At 43.8% G+C, this 22,068-nt stretch overlaps 1 protein-coding gene and 1 long non-coding RNA gene across 3 annotated transcripts in view; both read right to left on the bottom strand.

Annotated features, from left to right (window-relative positions):
• kdm6ba (lysine (K)-specific demethylase 6B, a) overlaps window positions 1-13,397 on the bottom strand; it is an 81,920-nt gene extending 68,523 nt beyond the window's left edge. The window contains exons 1-3 of one of the 2 annotated variants that reach the window (XM_040180651.2): window positions 12,875-13,397; window positions 10,006-10,173; window positions 9,709-9,749 (exon numbers count right to left, since the gene is read on the bottom strand). The gene's annotated coding sequence lies outside the window, so the exon portion shown is untranslated. Of the gene's footprint in view, window positions 1-9,708; window positions 9,750-10,005; window positions 10,174-12,874 lie in introns of those variants that run through there. The other variant, XM_078107375.1, reaches the window with a different exon arrangement.
• Window positions 13,398-16,133: 2,736 nt separating this feature from the next.
• Window positions 16,134-20,460, bottom strand: LOC144410421 (uncharacterized). The gene is made up of 3 exons (XR_013468472.1): window positions 18,556-20,460; window positions 17,875-18,051; window positions 16,134-16,730 (listed from the first exon to the last, which is right to left on the bottom strand). It is a non-coding gene; the product is annotated as an uncharacterized LOC144410421 (long non-coding RNA).
• Window positions 20,461-22,068: the final 1,608 nt, after the last annotated feature.

The raw sequence follows: 22,068 nt of genomic DNA on the forward strand, positions 1-22,068 counted from the left end.
CAACTCTGCATTTCATTTTTACCATGGCAACACAACCCTGGGATGTGTAGTGTGTACAGGCACACACACATCATATATATATATATATATATACATACCCACACAGCGGACTGTATATACAGTGCAAAGTTCATCAGTGCTTAATGAACTCAGGCCAAAGCCTTTAATCTGTGAGGACATGAAACATAAACAAAAGCGCCACAGCAGACAAGCTAAGCCAGCGTACTCTGCTGCATATCCACACCTGTGAATGTTTAAGTGCTCACACCAAAGTGATGCGGAGTGAAGAACACTGCAGAGCTGGAGTTCATCCTGCACAGACAAACCAGGAAATGCTTTGATCAGGGCCCAGCGACACTCATAATGAGGAAAATAAACACGCTGTCACACTTCACGATTTCTCCATCTGCCGGTGTGCATCATTAAATTCAACCGTCCTTCTTAGACATTCTTCACTCTCAGGGTTGGAAGGGGAAGCGTTAAACTGAGTTTCCTTTCACACGTGTACAGTGGCAATTATTATGGTATTATGTTATGTTTAAAAAGGAATGTCATTTTTATGTAAAAGCTGTTCTGGCAGTTTGCCTCCCCATCACGTTTCTTTTATATCCCCTATTTTGTCCATTGCTACCATTATTTTAACACCAAAAAAAAAAAAATACAACACCACTGTACCGATCCAATTAATGTGGCAAAAACATTTTTTGATCATTTTGATCACTGATATACTCGCCGGGACAGCGATCAGTACAGCATCAGACTTTTAAGAAGGGATGGGCATTGTTTTTTTTTCCAATACCAATAATAATTCCGATGAACTAATGGATGGCTGGATACACAAACGGTGGATGTTTGTGTTAGCTGCGGCCAGAACGGAGTCATCATAGTAAAAAAATGTATTGCACCGGAAGGAAGCAATATGGCAGCGGTTTTTGGTACCCAACCCTACTTCAGGGAGGTGAACCATTGAATTGTATTTCTTGTCAAGCCCTGGTGTAAGTGGGCCTACAGCTTTGATTCTCTAAAAAGAGAATTAAAGGTCTGAACACAGATTCCTGAGAGGTCAGTAGAGCAGAACGATATGCATATAAGTTAGTTATACACAAAGCAACATATAGTTGATAGCCACTTAAATAATTAAGTATTCATTAATAAGTAATTGAAGGAAAAATTGTTCCTTGAATATGGCGTGTCATATAGGCTGATAACTGAAGATGTACAGCAAGAAGCTAGATGTCCTTCATTTTCTTAATATATAAATACGTCTCATTTATATTTAAAGGTCCTTAAGAATGAGTACCATAAACTGTTGCGGAAACAGATTTGTAAAAACATATTTATGTTTGAAATGTTTGTCCTGCACCAGCTCTATGTTATTACTTGGCGTCTCTGGTCATGGTATCAAGGGCAAAATGGGCATTTCCAATCGTGAGCTGGTTGTTGAGTCCTGAATTAGGTTTAATGCAGGTATATGCCGAAGTGAACGCGCCCCACTTATTTCAGTAACTCTTTCTCTACACACACACACCATGGATCAAAAGGTACCTAGAAACATGCAGCTCTTCAGCAGGGGTGTCTCCCTCATAAGCCACGAAAAGATACACAAGCAAACAAGCATGCACGCATCAACGCACACACAACCCAATGCTTGATCGCCCCACAGGCTTACAAGCCAGAAGGCAACACCGTTTATCAGGGCCCGAGCAGTTGAGCGAAGGCTCGATTGAAAGAGCAGCGTTTCTTCTTCTTTTGCCAAATGAATTTCCTTTTTGTGGTTTTATTGTCAAAAAAATGAAAGTTGCTATTCATATCAGAACTAGGGAAATATTTGATATTTTAGGGATCTCACATTTGTGTGTTAAACATGGCTGTATAGTGCCTACAGTAGATTTTAAACTTGAGAGGCCACGCCCCTCGACCCGTATGTCAGATTGACATGACATTCAACGCATACATATGTCCAGTTCCATCTGCAAATGTTGTAAGGAAAGCCTTGAGATATGCTTCATGGTTTTTTCTCGTTTTTTTACACACTGTTGTCGTGGCAACCCGATATTCGCCATGAAAAAGAAAGTCATTCTTTTGTGGCTTGGGATGCTCAAAAACTAATGGAACTTAGCATTTGTCCCAGGTAATGCAATTTTATACAAAATGATCCCTTGGTATTTGGGCATTGCATTATAAATGGCCTTGGAAGTGCTTCTTACAAAATCTCCCAAGTGGTACGTTTGACCCACATTGCTGAAATGTTGGTCCGCACAACATAGCATTCTGCAGCGACATGCTATCCCATCTGATTTGCCCTTAGTGGGATCAGCATTTGTATTTCAACAGGAGAATGAACCCAAACACACCTGCAGGGCTTCGGACCAAGAAGGAAAGTGACGTTGCTGCGTCAGATGACCTGGCCTCCACAATCACCCCCACCTCTCATCAAAGCAAATGGTAATGGTCTGTACTTGTATAGCGCTTTTCTAGTCTTCCGACCACTCAAAGTGCTTTAACACTACATGACATCATTCCATGACCCATTCATACACTGATGACAGGAAACCATACACAGAGCCACCTGCCCATCAGTAACTAACATTCACACACTGTAGTCGCAGCTACAGGAGAAACGTTGGGGTTAAGTGTCTTACCCAAGGACACATTGACATGCAGGTTAGCCGGGCCTGGGATCGAACAACCGACCCTCTGATTGGAGGACGACCGTGCTGCCCACTTACCTGCAGTCGCAAAGCAAAAGGTGGCTACTTTGAAGAATCTATTCTGGTTTGTTTGTCACTTTCGTTTTCAACATAATTCCTTATGCGTTCCTTCATAGTTTTGATGTCTTCAATAGGGTTGGGTAATTCGAAAATTAAATGATTAATATTCCCCAAATTCCAATGAACTAATAAGACACTTCGAGCTCTTACGGAGGGGAAACACAAAGTACTGTGTACTGTAAACAGTTAATATATTGTTCATAGTTTGAAGTTAAAAAGTTCAAAGCCATAGTTTGAAGCAAAGTGTTTTTTTATTTATTTATATTTACAGTAATGCTTAAACAGTTAATATATTGTTCAATTTGAGGAAAAAAAAGAAACTAAAAAAAAAAAAAACTTTCTTTTTTGTTCCAATCATTGTTTTTGTCTTTTTTTCGGTTCAGGGACCGTTTAGGCACCGGTATTATCAGTTTAGCACCGGTATCAGAAAAAACTCAAACGCTGCCCACCGCTAGTCTTTGTCCAATGTAGAAAAAGACAAAACATGGAATGAGAGGGTGTGTCCAAACCTTTGACTGGTACTGTATACATAATCTTCCATTTGCTTGTTCTGTGTCCCCATTCTTAGAATTGTGACACGTCATAATAAGAGCTTATTATTTACTCAATAGCCATTGCAGTCTACATAAGAAGTATCTGCTCGGTATTCTCAGTTTACAATAATTTGATAAGACACTAATAACTGTTCAAAAGATTTCTGTGTCGGTGAAGAAACTAGATTCATGCGATGAATCGATAACATGGCACTTGATACATTTCAAACAGGCAGACAGACAAGGTAACTAGCTATGTTCTCTCAGCGAGATGTATAAAAGGGTGTGAGGGAAGGATTCAGACTATTAACGATATAAAGACAAGGAGAAAGAGATAGAGGGAGGGCAGAAAGACAAAGACAAGAGGGGAGTACTGAGAGTTACTACTAAGAGACGTATGAGACAGGCCGGCTCCTCAAGAATAAGCCGCAGGAGGAACAATGAATGGCTGTTCCTCTTCAAACAGACACATGATGAATAGGTTCGCTGCATGAAAAGCCAGCGTGTTTGGGTTCATCAGCGATTCATCTGGGCCACTATGGCAATGACCAAAACCAGAGGTTGACATCTAGTATCACCGCCGCCTCCCACAAAGCAGAACATAGCTAGCAGCTCCCAAAACAGCATTCTGGTTCAGCTGTCAAACTGGTAGCAGGTCATTAAAAGTAATAGCAGAGCTTCCCATCGGGTTTGATGATAGGAGATGTATGTATTCCACCAACAGCAATTAGTCAGCCAATTATCTCGGGGCTTAATTATAATTATCGTCCATAGGAAGGCTTCGCCAGTCACAATAACAGGCTCTTATGGCGCCCTTTGTTTATCTAAGCGATCAATGATTAGCATGATCACTGGGAAAGGTCACAACCTCACATGAAAGGCTTGCTACGTAATTGACATTTTCTCTTTGCTGCGGTTAATTAGTACAAGAGTAGCAAGTGCTGTTTTTCTATTAACGGTATAACAGTGGGTGGCATCCTAATATGTACTTTCCTAATATGTACTATCCAATGTCATCAAAGGTCGACAAGCCATACATTCCTATGGCTCCTCCCACTCCCACTGAACGTATGCGTATTCTCTTAAACACTGTCGCGGTGAGCTTTCCTGGTTTTGGCAAGGCAGCCTTTTTATTATCGGCAAAATATACAAGTTTCGTGTGAATGATGAAGGATGATTGTACGAGCTTTAAGTGTGATGGTAACCACAAGTTGGAAAATCAATGGAATTTATTTGGGGGTCTTACCAATGGGTGTGCGTGTGTGTGTGTGATGCAGCTTTCGGAACAGCGGGCTCGCTGGCAGAAGCTGCTCTAATCGAGTTAACTGTGGTAACAGGATGGCAGCTGGCTTTCCAGGAATATACTCTCCTACTGAGCGCTCCCTGCCAGAGGATTTCACACATACATGCACACAGATAAGCATGCACATGCACATGCGCATGCAAATGCACCACCGTGACTTATACATAAGTTGTGCTGCTGGGGTTTGGACAGTAAATGCGAAATACAAGTACACACACACTGAGACAAGCAAATTGACACATCCACTTGTATGTTACCACACCAGCTTCTAGTTCCGTTGTGTTGCACTTTAAAGTCACACACACATTACACATGTGTTTACATGATTTGTGTGTGTGTGTGTTGTTTAGCAAAGCTGAGACATCTAGATGGATCAGTATTGAGTGTGGCTAACCCGTCTGGTAAACTATGGACACACTGACTTTAAAGCAATCAGCCATTCGATGGCCCCGTTTGACCACCGCAAATCAATGACCAGTAACAAATGGAGAAGTTGTGCTCTTCAGTTCTGAATAGATTTGTGTTGGTGCCACATGATTCTTTTTGGAACCGCTGATAGCTGATGTCTCACTTCTAGATTTTATGATCTCAGGTATTATTTACAGTCTGGCAAAAATGATGATCTAATAAAATGGAGGGATGGACATCCGACAAGTTAACCACTCTCCACCTCTCTCACTAAGCCTTTTAAATTAGTAGTTGAGTTAGTTCTAACAAAGTCGGGTCACGTACACAACTACACTGCATATATATTGCTCTATACGGCCTCCTACATACATACATACAACCTATGGCCAAAATGATGATGGTACATCACTGTTGCTACTGTATTTCTGAAAGGGGAACAAAAGGAGCTTGACAACACCAGCGGCGTAGATGCACAGCCTTCACTCAATGCGCTAATCCTCAAGCAAAAGCTGTACAAATATAAGGCGTCAAGCTCTGGATTCACATGTGATCTGTAGGATCCCTCGCTTATGCTCCCGTCTCTCACTTTTTTCTTCCTCTGCAGCCTCCCACCTCTCTCTCCCTTTCCTGGCCTCTCGCACACAAAGGCAGCGGTGGAGGAGGGAGGGAGGCAGGGAGGGAGGGGGTAGAAGGCACAAAGGGCTGAGAGTTGTAGGCTTGCCCCGGGGGGAGGGAGGGTGAGGGGGTGGATAGGGGGGGTACCAAGGGGTCAAAGGGGGGCCAGGGGGGTTGTTGGTAGCTGGGGGGGTGGGGAGAAACCTGAGAGTCAGAAAGCCAGAACAGGAGCTGGGGCAGAAAGAGGGGAGCAATGGTGGGAAGGGGGTGATGAGAGGGGGTGGGTCCAAGGGGGAGAGCACAACATAAGACAGCCAATAGCTGCAGATTGTTTTTGTCTACTTTGAGGGAGGAGGGAAGGGGGGCAGAGGATTTATTCAAGAAAGGGATTTAGTTTGGGAAATGCACATGCACTATCTAGCAAAGCCCGTGTAAGCGTTTTAGCAGCATCTCTTTTGTGGGGCAAGTAGTGTTCACGTCTGCTGCTCCGTTCCTCACACAGAGCAGCAGCAGCTACATCCACATTTCCTTCCTATAGCACAACATGGAGGTTTTAAATGTCGACTGACACCACTAGATAAGCAATAGTTAGTGTGATCTTGTAGGCTGCAGTTTGTACACCTCTAGTTTTTCTCAGTTTTATTTGAGTACAAAATGGGACAAATGATTCTACACTACTATGAATTTTATTAAACTGTTTCCTCGAATAAAAATGTGAATATGTTTGACAAACTCTGGGAGCCAGCATTAAAAAGCAAGATCTCTGCCAACATTGTACAGATTTCTTTAGTACAAAAGCACCCACATCTCCTCCACTTAAAGTACCACAGACTCGCACTAATCTTACACCACCTGACCTCTCCTAACTGCCTGCAAACACAAGCACACACAGCGCACAACAACATACACACAAATACACAGCATTCCAACAGAGGCATGTGACACTACAAGTGCAGCAGAGGACAAGAGGCACGTGAGGTATCTTCCTCTTAAAACCTCAAAACACACACACACACACACACACACACACACACACACACACACACACACACACACACACACACAGAGACCTCTCTTTGCAGGAAAGCTGCGTAAGTTCCTGCACACCTTGCAGTATTGAGCTCCACTTCCTTCGTCCCTGCCATTCGGTTCTCTTATTCACGGTCACTTTACGTGGAACCAACATTTCTTGAATGAGATTTTCTTTTCCCTGACAGCTTTTGTTTGAATGTGAAACCCTTTGAAAGCAGATACCAGACAGCTAAAAGCTTTAACAGACAACGTGCTGGTAACGCAGTCACAGACCTCCAGGAGGTGGATGATGATGTCAGCGCCACCTCCTCCTCTTCTTCTTCTTCCCTCCCTACGCTACTCCTCCACCAGTGAAATCGCTGATGATGACAGAAGAGGAGTCTTCAACGATGAAGAGGAGTTTCTCCCCCTCCCTCTGCTTCCTGTCCTAGTCCTCACCCACTGCTTCCTGCCTCCCTGCCCCCCCCGGGCATCCTGAGTCAGCTCTCACCACCTCTCTTCCTGACTCTCTCTCTCTCTATATATATATATGTATTCATCCTCCGTCAAATCTGTTCTCATTTGAACCAAAAGCACTTCTGTCTTTTCGGCTCCTGCTTTTCATTCTCAGGGTCTCAAACGATTTCACACTTCAACATCAACATTGTATTCAACATCCGGTGAACAGCGGCAGATTATAACTAAATAGCTACACTTTTCTATCACTTCTGTGACAAATTGACAATCGAAATGAGATTAGAGAAATAACGAACATGCTAAAATGCCACCGACTGTTTTGTGAGCATGGATCCTTTTCTGCGGTGCCTCCACAGGGTGTCTGGCACATGTGGATGGCACATGGATCGTTGTGCATTCAGAAGAAAGAAAAGGAGAAGAAGGATGTAGGAAAGCAGATGGGATAAGCAGATGCCAAATGTCCTGTCCTACGCCCAGCCCTGAACAATCGCAAACGGTCATCTGCTTCTATATAAGATGACATAATACAAAATGCACAAAGAGTCCACAAACAGCTTTTGTTATGTTGCATCAAACTATATTTTTAGAAAATCATTTATTCTTTTGGTGTAAGAAGCTTTCTGTATCATACCCGGTTTTGAAACTAAATGTGTGGGTTGCTGCCCTTATATCGACATCCATAGCACAGTCTGCTTATTGTTATCTATGGACTCCTGCTGCTCTGCAAAACAAAGTTTTCCAGCTGAACATATGCCACTCATCTACTACGTCTTAAACAAGATCCCTGTCCAAACAAACGGTCCAACCAAACTAGTCCCAGGTGCAGCATATGGAATTAATTCACTAACAACCAGCCGATATCTAACCTCTAGTGTAAAGGGTGCTGCCAAGCTCTGCAATTCATGTACGGTGACATCATCACGGCTTTAGATTTATTAGCAGTATTAAAGTACATTTTATGGAATCGTAACAAGACTCGAGGGAATGTCACACTCACGGGCTGTTAATCGGACTCCCGTTGAAGGCTGATTATAGAAGCAACATATTGCAGATATTTCCACCAGGACACGGCACACCTGCATGTCTCGGAGACAGATGCGAGGTGATTGACGGCGCTGTTTCGTTGATTGATGTCAGCGCCCGCAGTTATAGCTTCACTAGATGATGTCATTGAGCGTGCTCACTCACTCAACATGAGTCAGTGTTCCAGATAACGTGTGACATCCACTAAACATATGACCACAGGCCATTGGTTTAGGAGACACGGATCCAGCAAGGGTAAGAGACTACATTAAAAAACAACAACATAATCAATGGACTGAATTTGAATATGTACCAACTGCCATATGCAAAACAGGGTTCCTTGTTGCATTATGCCTTCGCTGTATCTGCATCGTATGGCCGTGAATGGTATTGGAGAAAAGGTTACAGATTTGTACCAGAAATGAAGACTGAACCGTGACGGTAAATGAAAGTGTGTGATGGGAAATACTTTCATTTTAACGGTTCGTCTTAAGTCTTTTTCCAACAAAAAACACTGCTCAGTGCCATCTTTCCTACAGACACGCCGGCAGACAGACTGTGCGTTATATGTGTGTTTCTGTGTGTCCATCTGCAGTCATAATGGAGGGTTTCTACCCTTGAGCAGGATCCGGTGTATTATGTGCATGTGCATTTATGTGTGTAATGGATCTGATGCTTGGCCAGCTGCAAATGTGTAATAGAGCTGAGCAGGCTAAGTGATGGAAAACCCCAGGTGTGTGAGGCTCGGCGGGATCCTGGGAGACGGCAGCATTAGCGCGAGAGAGAGAGAGATTGTGTGTGTGTGTGTGTGTGTCCGCACATCAAAACAGTGAGTGAGAAAGGTGTTGGTGTGTTTGACATGTGTGTCATGAGTGTTTGAGAACTGTGTGTGAAAATGAAACGGAGCTGGTGTTAGGTGTGTATAAGCTGAAATAAGGGTTTTGAAAGGATGCAGCTGCAGTGTGTGTGTGTGTGTCTGTCTGTGGCCCCAGTCCCAATGGATTTAGTAGCAGTGTTGAAAATGGTAACTCCTCTTTGAAGTAGACAGACAGACCTGAGCTACACTTGATGAATTTAAAGCGTCAATAGCTAACAAGTTATGAATTAAATCCAATCCAATACAACATATGCCACTAAAGCAGAGTGGAAGCTAAAAATCCAGCAGCAATAGAGAACAGAGGAAATCTTTTGGTGTGGCTTTGTGTAAGAAAATGTATTCTCAATAACTCCCCCGAATAAAACACACCTTTGGACTAAAAACTACCAGCCCCAACTACAAATGGTAAAAAGAATCAATAAGTATAACTTCAAACAGTGCAAAATCATTGGATTTTCTTGAACACAGTAACGGAGATTGTAGATGAACATATTGTACCCATTTTCTGGTTCGATTCCAAACATTTGAGCGAGTCAAACATTTTATTGTTCTGAAAAACATTCAGGAAAAAATATCTGCTGGACAGACCAAACAGGAATGACAGACCTCCCAAAATGAATAAACCAGGAAGTCACGCACATCCCTAGTGTCACGCAGGTTCAATTCTGGGTAAAGGGTCAAAAGTCTTACCTGGAAAGCTGGGTGCTTGAAGCGAGATGCAGATGGCTCCTCTGCAGAAAAACACAGCAAGTAAACAATGGTTCTGATACGGATCAGTCCAATTAGTCTGCTGTTCTGTGCCATCATTTATCAGCTCAGCGGTGGGAAAATACCTTTAAATGTTATTCAATACATTTTAAAGAAACATTGACTAAAATTCGACGAATTTAATAGTAGGTCTAATTGAATCTGGCGAGAAATGTATATGAAGTAGATATTTCACTTATGGTAAAGCTAAATGAAATAATTTTAAAAATCTTATCATACCATCACTAAATAATGGCGTCGTTTCCGGAGTAAAAGCAGAAATGGCAGTTAGACGCTGGGCCATTCTTGAATACAGCAGGCGAGACATTTCACTCATGGCTTCAGTCAGGGGCCGGGAGTTCTTCAAGCAAACCCCAACGACGCTTTGCCATTGTCCTCACTCCTTCTCTGCAAATGAAAAAGCAATTCATGTATTGACATTTTCGAACATCAAAAAAATGTAAATAAAAAGCAATCAAGTTGAGGATAAACATGTGGTTACACTCATCAATATGGAAAAGAACACACGTATTCACATAATTTACAATAAGCTGCATGGCCATTTGGGTGGAAAAGCTGGGAGATGTTATGTATGTATGGCTGGATGCATGTCTGTATGGGGGCGTGGAGAGAGAACACATCCTTCTATCCATCCCTTCACTGTGAGAAATTAGCAGCTGTTCCCCAAGGTCACACTGTGATGTGTGTTGGGACTGCAAAAATGTCGCCATCTAGGGGCGAATTGGCACTCTTGCAATTTGAATACTGGTGCATCCATGTCAGTGTTGACATGGCATTGCTCCCGTGCGTGCAACTGGTCTCCCATTGCTCCCACTGGTCAGTAGAGCCGAAACACCTTTTGGATTTGTCGTCTGAATGAAATTTTAGTTGTAGAAGAGCAGCAGGCAGAAAACCACAGTTGGGATGCTCCTCATCCATCAAAGGGGAAGCAGCTGCTTTATTTATTTGGGACTAAATGTCCCTGAGATTTTTGAATGTTTAAAAGGAGGTATACACATCCAATGTATTACTGTACGTCATTGTAGGACTGTGTAGCTTATACACAATACATCTCAATGGCTCAAATGGCCATTGCGTACATTTTGGTAAACGGGTGTATTGTTTTATAGACTTTTTACCACGAGAAAGGTGCAATGTGTGATATTAATTTCATTGTGGGGGGTGTAGTAAGTTTTTAATATAGAAAGCTTTGCAGTGTTCGACGGACCGCGAACTGCCCCGACAAATACGTCACGTTTTTATTGCTTCAGAATCAAATCACGTTCATGTTTCACATACTAGTTCACTTAAGTTTACTTCAACCTATCACACAGACCTCGTGAGCTACATTGATTAAATGCGCAAAAACACAACGTTTGCTACCAGTGGACACATGCGCTAAATGCCCAAACCCGTGGGTTTGTGTGCGTTCGTGTAACAGCGCAATGACACGTACCTGCGTAGAGGCACCGCTTTGTAGCCAACAGTCAAATGTGCGCCGTTACATTAGCACAACGCAGCGTTTGTATTTAGGTGCAAGTACAATAAAGCTAACGTGACATGTGTTTTGTTTTCTCCCCCTTTTGCTTCTCCTTCTTCTCCGGGAGCTGTCTGTCCACACAATTAGTGTGAACTATTTGCAGCTGTGCGTTGCTCTCCTGCGTCACGCTGCATTGTGGGACATCCTTCACTTGATTTTGTCACGTTTTAATGTGAACACATAGCATATCACCCACTCAAAAAAAACTTTAAAACTAATTTAAAATCATGCTAAAATGAGTGACTTTATCCACCCGTCTCTGGCTACCTGGTCCAGGACCACATCAGAAAGATGGGCAGCATCCACCGCTACTACCCGGGGAAGTTTAACTGGTATCGTTGCTTGATAATTTCATTCGAATAGCCTTCATGGTGCGACATAAAAACCCTGGTATTTGAAATGCAAGCTCCGCCACTAACGTAAATGAAGGCGTCCATGCGATTGGCCTGCATGTGAGGAAAACGTCTCCACTTTGCAAGCGGCATTTACGCATTAGCGCCTCCAGCTGGCTGGGAGTGTGTTATGCTGCCTACTGTAAAAAGAATGAATCAGAAAAAATATATATTTCTGCAAGATATTCTTTTGGCTACTTTCAAAACTTCTTTGACGGTGGCGAGTTTTCAATCAGCTGCCTTCTTTCACCCTCGTGTATCTTCGGCACGTCTGATCCCATACACGCCTAGAAGTGGTCTAATGGACTCGCGGTCCTGGATCGCCGTCCAGCGGCAGCATGTCCAAAGTGCTCCGGGGACAGCAAAGAGAGGGGTGGAGACGACGCACACACACATTCTCGAGAAGAAAATTCAAACGCTCTTCCTGGAAATGGTCGAGAACCCGCCACAACTTCACCACATGACATTTCGGAAAGAAAATGCGACACCCCTTTCCGCCAACCCCAGAGCCGATCTTTTTAAATTCCCTTAGGCCAATCTTCTGCCCCCGGCCAGCAAAATATCCAAGCCACACGTTATACATCACACCCACGTATACGCGTCACATTTTTCCCATGACATTTAAAAAACAAAATAACCGTGATGTACGCACGGCGATTGCGCCATTACAAACTCTTGACCTACCTGCCCGAAAACTATGCCTTCCTTACGGTAAAAACGTGACATCACGAACACTTAATATAATTTGGGGCAAAACAGCTGTCAAGCCACGCAGCAATAACTGCTGCAGTGTCTTAACTTATCGGCGCTATTGTGCGTAAAGTTCATGGTATACTCATTACATCGTAGACGTGCTTATATAACACCATCAAATCAGCACATTTAAAAGACGGTCACCTCCTGTTTTCATGTAAATGCATGATGTTTTTGCTCTGCAAAAACAGCAAGTTGAATATACTTAATAACAATAATAATTGCCTCCACGGGGATCCAGATCGTCTTGTATTGCATGCCGATCGCCTCCTTTAGGTTTTATTACAGGGTGAGGATACTGTAGTTCAGGTTGTTTTCAATGGAGTCTCATTGGTTCCCCAGTTGCAATTAGGTAACACCGCCTTTTACCGCCTCACATGCCAGCGTGTGTGCCCGATTAGTGTCATATACGTTATAGGCTTACCTTTCTATGCGCAATCCACAATGTGCGGCAACGTTACCGGCTTGACCCTTCGCGGTTGAAACAGTGTAATAGAGGAAATTCTGCAAAGCAGACCATCTTTTTTTTTTTCCTAGCCACGGATGACGCAGCCCCATAAAAGCCCTCTCCCCCCCCAAAAAAGAAAAACCCTGTTCAAAATCCGTAACGCGTTTAGGCGCAAATGTCGACACGGGCAGCCCCGTACAGATCGATCGCAGCCCGGGCTGAGGACACGTTGATGTGTCCGCCCGTGGGCAAAGACATGACGGGTGGACTCATCACTGATCTCGCACCTCTGCACAGTCATAGCGCCTTTTCCAAATGATTGCAAAGCTCGTTTCCACGCACAGCTGATGTCCATTTCCTGGAGGTCCGATCCACCGCGATCCGAGCACGCAGTCCGCAAAGAAATGCGCAGTTTGTATTCCATTGAAACGGAGACTCTTTCCCTTCTGTCCCCCGTTGCAAAGGCTCTTTCCCTTCCTCCTCCTCCCTCCCCTCTTCCACTCTCTCTCTCTCTCCCCTAATGCAGGTTTATTTTCGGTGGAAGAGTTTTGGACATTAACTGCCCCGCCTCCATAGTCACTGGCAAATACACTGTACAACTCAACCGTATTCCATTATTAAGTGCAATTCAGTGGAACACAAACGGACCCCAGACCCCCCCCCTGATAAGTAGTTGGAACAAGTCGAGCCCTGAGCTGGAGGTATAGTCACCAAGTGGGCCGAAAAGCCACTTGAGGAATCAAACCCTGTGCGCTGGAGGAGTATTGTTATCTTTTTAAGTTCCTGTTCATTTCCAAGAAACTGACAGCAGGGGCAGGAGTATGCTGGGAAATCCAGTTACAGCACGAGGTAAAGCCATCACGCCAGCAGCTCCCACACAGAGGCTCACATGGCTCCTCGAGGTGCTTCAGGTGCTGTCAAAGGTTCCCCATGATTTAAATTTAACAGCATGATCAGACTGGACATTTCTAATGTGACGGACCACTTTTTCAAACCGGTGTCCAAAGCTCGAGAAAAAGTTTCCATTGGTCTTTGATGCACAAAAAAGCAGATATTCAATAAATGTAAAAAAAAAACTGTGGGAAGTGTAGAAGCTGCTGTTTAACAGCTCTTTAAAAGTTGCCCTGAAGAAATGAATATTTCTGCAGTCTGGAAGCATTTGAAAACCGTGGCTGCATCCTGGAACATGCTCTTTTAGAGGAGATACCGACAATGCAAATGTTCACATTTTAAAACCATAGCAGCCACAACACTTTGGATACTGAATTCATGTCCTGGAATACGCAAATCCTATTCAAATGTTAGACCGGAAGGTTGATTTTCACCGCAGAACAAAAACATCGAAAATGTTTCCAAACCGCGTTGACGATCCGGTTCATTGCAGCTTCTTTATTAAAAGGTTAAAGTCTGATATTTCTGTTTCAGCCAGGCCTGAGAATAAGCCAATTTGAATTCGAATTCGACATGTTGCTGCAAGTGCCCCGTCCCAACCCAACCAGGGACCACCAGTGTGTGCACACACACACACACACACACACACACACACACACACACACACAGAAAGAGAGAGAGAGAAAGAGAGGGCGAGAGACGTTGGCCTAATAAAGAGGCTCTTAAACTGAGGAGATTCGGGGTCTGTCTTTCAGGGAGACAATCCTCACTCCTGAATACAACCTTGAGCCCCCCCGTCCACCCCTCCTCCCCCGCTCTGGTTCCCGTCTCTCATTACTTTACCATTCTCCTTCCCGGCTCACTTTCTCCAGGGTCCTTGGCTTGTTTTTCTCTCCCTCCCTTTCAGGACTTTGGGCAGAGTCCTTTCTAGAGGGGAAGTCCGTCCTTCTAACAACGCTGAGCGACTCCAAACGTCTTGTGTGTCTGTGTGAAGCTTCATTAGAATTCATTTGTTTTGAATATCTTCACTCCTCCCTCGGTCGCTGCCTCCCTCCGTCCTCTTTTTCAGCTTCGGAGGAATGCAGATTAGCATTAAAGTATCCTTCACCTCACCTTGATTAACTACATTGTTTGCGTGTGTGTGTGTGTGTGTCTTCCTACTGTGAGAACGTTTCTCAGTGAGGTAAACCAAGGGCAAATCTAATTTTCTAAAAAGAGGATGTAAAAATACCAATGAGTCTTTTGGATGGATACAAATCATAACTATTTTCAGGACCGTCTAGTCAATAACGCTCAATGTGCTTTGTCGTAGGCCCCAGGAAAACATTGTGAATTCAGTGTAAACAAAAACCGAAGCACCCACTTCCAAAATGTGATTCATACTTTCTACAGCCCATTATCGTCTCCACGCAACGAACAACCGCTCGTTAGATTACTGAGGAATTCCATGGACACAACAGACACGTCCATAACCAGACACTTGATCCAGATGTGAAGAAGCTAATTTCCAGTAAGGGTTCCAAGAAAAGGAAAAGACCATTCCATGTTTACATGTGTGTGTGTGTGTGTGTAGGTGTCTGTGTGAAAGGTCTGTTTGATCTGGGTTGAGAAGGGGCCAGAATGGAAAGACTGATCCAGGTCAGCGGACAGCAGAGAAGGAGACAAAATAAGGGGGGTGGGGGGGTTCCATTTATTGTTAAAGCCCGGGTGTGAGGACCTGTATTACAAAATACCACAGATATAAGAAGTATGTTCAATTATAATTTGAATTTGAAATCTGGTTCCTGTGCCCAGCCTGTCCCACCCGCACGCACCAGGAAGTGGTGACACAGATGAGACAGCAAAACTACAAAGCATGACATCACGCAGTGCGAATGAACAGGAAGCAATGGGGAGTAACTATGTGAACGGTGGCAATGAGTGGCCAGAAAAGGGATGGGCCCGTAAGGTGAGAGATATCGACACTTTGGAGGTGACCGCCTGGCTACTGCTTTGGTTCATGACGCACTGCCGTGCCAATCAGGTAATCAAACTGTAAAAAGGAGTAAGAGGGGCTACAACAAGGGAAAGGTTGAGGTCTACAGGGGAAAGAGAGGAGCTAGGAGAGAGGGATGAGGCTGAGATGGAGAGAGAGAGAGAGAGAGTGGACAGAGGGAATGAAAGGGAAGCAGTATGAAAGACAAGAGGAGCCGGAAGTGTGCGTTGGTTTCGGAGTAGCATAGCGAGGAAAAGGGGAGAGGAACGTGGGTGAGCACAGAGGAGCTGTTAGGGAAGTGAGTGAGAGGTAAAGAGCTACACAATGACAGCTACTTTGAAGCGGGAAAAACGTGACAAATGAAAACACTTTTCACCATGGTCGAAATCTGATTTTTTAATTGCTCAGGTAAAAGCATTGAAGGGCAGATTTGAGGCGTGGGAGGGGAGAGGCGCAAAGCGACATGCAAAAAAAATAGCGACAACAATAGTCAATGTTTCGGTAGAAATGAAAAATGTAATGGAAAGTGCAGATGACAGCGGAAAGTTAATGGCTCAGAAAGAAAAGAGGTCCGATGGAATCCTTATGGAACCGTGTGTGGAGGGAGTCACCTTGGACATCCAGCAGGAGGACAGCTCGACGCCATGTTGATTTGTTGGTTGGACCAAATGTTACATACAGAACATAATGTCAGTGAAAGCTGGTGAAAGCGAATTGTAGCTATTATTAATTCCTTCACATTGGAATCCCGTTAGCGGGGTGCGTCTCATCCGTCCATCCCTCATCGGGATCTGTGACCGATGGCCACACAAGCGGCATTTCCTAACGGTGTCAGACCATCCGGAGCAGAGGACTGCGGCGCGGCGGTGGGGGAACCCGGGGGAGCCAGAACATGCAAACTGATGGAGTTGCTGGCACAGATTTCTGCTCCACGCTGCCGAGGGGGCTTCGGGGAAGGGTGCGCCCCTGTGGACAAAGACAGTGAGAGCGAAACCGTCAGTCATTCTGCGCCTCCAGCTGTTGGCTGCCATTTATAATGCAGCTGCAGTGTGGGAGGATTGTGTGAAAGTAGTTATGTTTGGGTAGAAATAGGAAAGCTTTTCTCTTCCTCCGGTTCACTTGACATTGAAATGATTTGCAGAAGATTAAAAAGAATCTAGAAAAAAACAAATGATTCGGAGGGACGCTACGTAACAAAGTACAATTTTACTAATAACCCATAAGCTGATAATTACATTAAATTTTAAATTGATTGCAGTTAATATCCATTTAGTCTGTAAACTATTTCAAAATGTTCTCAATATTGTCTCTAAATTGGCATGTAAGCAATGAAGATCACAACATGCTCAGCTCATCCTCTTTAAATAGCTTTTGTCCGGTAACATGACATCACACATAACTCCAAACAGAGAATCTTCATTACGTGTTGCATGTCTTTCAGATTTAGCCAGTACCTCATTGTAAGGCCTCGAGAAACAAGTCATCATGCAGAGTCCTCAAGCGGGCATTACGTCTGCCAGTGGGCATGTACATATGCCACACAGTGCCTAAATAATTACACAATAAGCACGTACACAGACAGTCACACACGCACACAAAGAAATCCGATAAAAAATGGACGGAGACAGAGTGGAAGTCAGGCCGAAATTAAAGCCCAAAGGTCTGGGAGCTCTGAACTTGTGACAGGCTGCCATGCTGAGGAGGGGCGGAGAAGAGAGGGATGAAGGGATGGACAGATGAATGAAAGGACAGGGAGTCTATGTTGTTGCTCATTAAACCAGATCAGGCATGACGAGTGAGAGAGACAAAGACAAGCAGCGGATGTGGTGCCGTAGACATTCAGTAAACTAAAGTATGCAAAAGTAGACCAGTGGTCAGTGAAACAGAATATAGAAGCTCAGCGGGAGGCAGCAGCCCTGAAAGCTGCTATATTGCTATAAAAGGAAACACACACACACACACAAGTAATAAGCTGCTGGCTAGAGCACAATGAGCTCGGGGTCTTTTAGGGAAGTGGAGCAGGTATGCGCCACCTGATGACCAGCTGCTCACAAATACACACAGGCTAAAACACAAACGCACACACAAACATACACATGCGTCTGCGTACCTGCTTTCACGCGCAGCAGCCGATAATGAGGACCAACTCAGACACTTGAAGAGAAACTCAAGCTGCCCTGAATGACCCCTGGTTGCTTGCACGCACACGCACACACACACGTGTGTGTAGCCAGAATCTTGTCTGGCCCCTTGACCCAGGCTGACAGCAGGCTGTGTTCTCTCCTCACTGTAAAGAGAGGTCCAGTGATAATGAAGCCAGAATGGGGAGTTCAGACAGAATTACAGCTGGAATGCTGCCAGAGCCCCATCAGTGTGGTGTGTGTGTGTGTGTGTGTGTGTGTGTGTGTGTGTGTGTGTGTGTGTGTGTGTGTGTGTGTGTGAGAGACAAGCCTCTGAACGGAGCAGAATAGATCAGCTGTGATCAGATCTCAAAGATCATTACACAAAAAGCCCCAAGTGAAAATCGGAACGGTCTTGAGTAAATGGCAGCACACATGTCCCATTTGTTGTGGAGAGAAAGTCGGAGGTGCACATGAATAAGTAAGGGATAAATACATATGGCTCTCTGCATCGAAGCACACTGACCCTCACAAAGGGATGCTCGATCACATACTTGATCACGCCGTTCAGTAAAGCCAAACCAAAAAAGGCTTGATCGGTTCTATTTTTGAATGTGTTCATGCCCGGCCACCTTTTCTAAAGGCATCCTTCCCATAATTTGAATCCTCACCCAGCCAAGTCGGGATTCCAGTCGACGCACATCCCCAAAACAGAAGCCGTCTTAGCGTCATAGATGAAGCAGAAGGTGTCCTACCAGCTGGACTGCATCACAGCTAAGCCTTTGATCCCTCTCCATCTTTGCCAGGGAGAAGCTTTTACACACACACACACACACACACACACACACACACACACACACACACACACACACACACACACACACACACACACACACACACACACACACACACACACACACACACACGCGCTTAAACAGTAACAGAACACAACACATCTGTCATTTCTACCTCCTTTTGTTATTTTCATTTTGCAGTCATTTCTGATTCCTGCTCTGGTTAAGATCACTGTGCACCTCATAGAGGTACCGCGGATGTGCCTATTGTTGCTGGTTTGCATCTTTAGGGCTCCTCCCTACGTAGAAGGTATTCTCTTAAAATCACTGGTTTGCGTTTTCTCATTGACATATTAAATACTCTTGTATGATTGGTTGGACAAGCCCAATTTGATGCTGGAAAATCGTCTCGGACCTCATACTTCTGTAGGAATTGACAATTGCAAATCATTTTAGCTGAAGAACAGGCTAATGTCTCGCCACGTCACGGTAATTTACTCTCGCTCTAGGTCAACCCAACCCAGTGCTGATACGCTGCAATGAACACTGTGTACCCGCAAAGATCTAAAGAGCTCTCCCCAAAACGGACTTTCATTTCTTTCCATCTCCGTTATATCTATTCAACCCAACAGAAAACCTGCCTATGAAAATAGAACCCATTTCAGCTGCTAGCTGTTCACTCACGACAAACAGAAACATTTTGATCAATGTCTTTGGCAACCACGTCCGTTTGTTCTGCTGCCACTTTGCTAAATGTTGGCCGACTCGATTTCACGCTGCTTCCCATTTTCATCCGTCAGTCAACAATTAATGTGCAATTTTTCTCCTTTCTACTCGACAGCATATGAAACACACGTCCATAAACCTCTCAAACGATTTGTTTCAAAGGATAATTATACACATTGAGCTACAGTTTTTATGACACGCAGACGCAAAGATTTGCTCCCACACTGTTGCTGGAGCAAGATGATGATTGAGATTGTTTTTCGGAGGACGGACCGGAGCCCTCACAGAAAGATCTTCCCACAACGGTCTGCCAAAGAGCTTAAATACCTGAAACAAAAGCAGAGCCAGATCATTGAGCTGCATACAATCGGTGGACTAATAATAGTTCAGGCTGAGCCGCTTGACAATCATTTCCAAAATACTGACAGTCTACAACAACAGTCATACCCCAACGACCCCAAGCATCTCTATAAAAGGAGCTGGATGATGAGATTACATCGCTAAAAGTCAATGGACAATTCACTGAATTTGTCCGCACTATTACACTAACATAACATTAAAGGCACCCTTAAAGGCCATGCTTTCACTATCATTTCTTTTAATCGAGAACACACAATTGGATCCTTTGAGGCAACTTTCAAACAGTAATTTCTGGCTTGATGTGAGTGGATATAAGTTTAGAGATTTATCCAAGCGACATATGGTTAATTATATGTTTAAATGGAACCTGAGTGAGACCAACGCGAGTTATAATGAAACCATTTGAGTTTTATGGTGAGTTAAGTGTTCTGATCTTTTTCTGGGACTAACAGAACATTTGTTATTTTAATATCAGCCTTAGCACTCAGGAGTCTGTATGGAATCATAAAAGCAAGGTCCAGGTTTTAATCATCTAATGGCGACCTGTCCTAAAACTTGAAAGCGCAGTGTTCTCCATAAAGAAACACAGGTTGTATCTGTACATCATTAAACTGATGACTATCTGCTAGGGTTGTTGAACCATATTGATGTCTCAGTATTGCTGGGAGAAATCTTTCAAATATGGGCATTGGCTTCATGAAGGGAGCCACTTAAAAAAAAAACTAGTGGTTATTCTGGGTATTGACTATTTGGCCTTAGAAACAGCCCGTTAAAAAAAAAAAGAAATAGAGCCAATGTCAAATACATGTCAATCATATCAATATTGACTACAAACGCCTTTGCCTTTGACGCGGCCATGATCTCAGTGTTGTTATATCTTAGTTGTGGTGAATATAAAAGAATTAGCCTTTAATTAGATGTATTTTAATGAAATGAACCATAAAAATCACTTGATAAAATAACCCCTGAGAATCACCTAAAGATACACATGGCACACCATGTACACTGGTATGTGTAGGCAGATGAGGCTGAGAAATCACAGGACATGCTTTTTACATTGCATGTAATACATGTCATAGACAGTTCAATATTTGTAACACAGTTTCTGACAATCTCACAAAATGTTCTACATATTATTATATATTTGCAGTTCTTTAACTGTAATAATTGTATCGTGCACTTGGTGGTGCTGGCACTCTGCAACCTGGGAGAAACTTGAGCAGGCAGTTGAAGTGTCATTGTGCTTTCTTCAGGTCGACTGCATGCAGATCGTATTCGTCCAGGTACGGACGTAGCAGACGCTCACCTCGCTGGGGGGGGCTGACTTATATACGCAAGATACAGACCATAGACCGATATATCTATGCTGGAGGAAGTAGATGGAAGCAGTACATATAAAATGGAGAGAAAGTAGGACTTAGTATATTGCATTTGAACTAAATTGTCATCAACTGTCATTAGTCTAAAGGGGATCTCATACGGGCAGAATATAAAAAGATCTTTCTGCCTTCAGCTGTAACTGTTCTTTTGGATGTGAGATTTATATCCGACTGTAATAAATGTCTAGGGAATCAAAGCGGCGTGTACAAGGAACTTCTATGGAGATTTTTAAAATGTCTGATGTATTGTGGTGACTATTGGCAACTTCTAAGTAGTCACCGAGAGGCTGAAAAGGGGCAATTATCCTGCGGACACATGTGGCCTTCAATAATTCAAGGATCTAGTGCCGGAGGTTTGTTGTTTTGTGTGTGGGTAACAAACCAAATCTACCTTTGTTATTAACAATGTTAAACGGTGCCTAATGATAGCAGTGGCGAAGTGGAGCAAATAGCACAAATATGATAAACGGCTGAGCCAGATTTTGAAGGTTAAGAAGGAATCTACATATGAGGCTGCTCCGCCAGCTCGCACATCCCAGACATCCACGAGAGAGCTGGCAGGAAAGAATTGGGCTTGCATTATGCGCGGCTATATCCTGTTCAAATATTGAATGTGTATATTAATACTAATGTGTACTTGTTGTGTGCTTGTGGATTTCTGGTTCCTATTAAAACTAGAAAATGCATACTTCAATGTATAAGTACGTCAAACAAAAAAAAAAAGTTGGGGAAGAAGGAAATAACACTATAAAGCTACTGAATGACGAGCAGGGAGCAGAAACAAAGCAACAGCTATTTGGGGCGATGGGGCGTGGACGTGATACATACCTGAGGCCTCAGCTGGCTGCAGGGAGGACAAAGAACGAAATGTGAAAATGGACGAGCCAACAAGCTGGAAGGTCTCGGGTGAGCCACAACCAAATGG

The sequence above is a fragment of the Gasterosteus aculeatus genome, chromosome 7 (assembly GCF_964276395.1).
Source record: "Gasterosteus aculeatus chromosome 7, fGasAcu3.hap1.1, whole genome shotgun sequence".
In the NCBI taxonomy this organism is placed as follows: Eukaryota; Metazoa; Chordata; class Actinopteri; order Perciformes; family Gasterosteidae; genus Gasterosteus; species Gasterosteus aculeatus.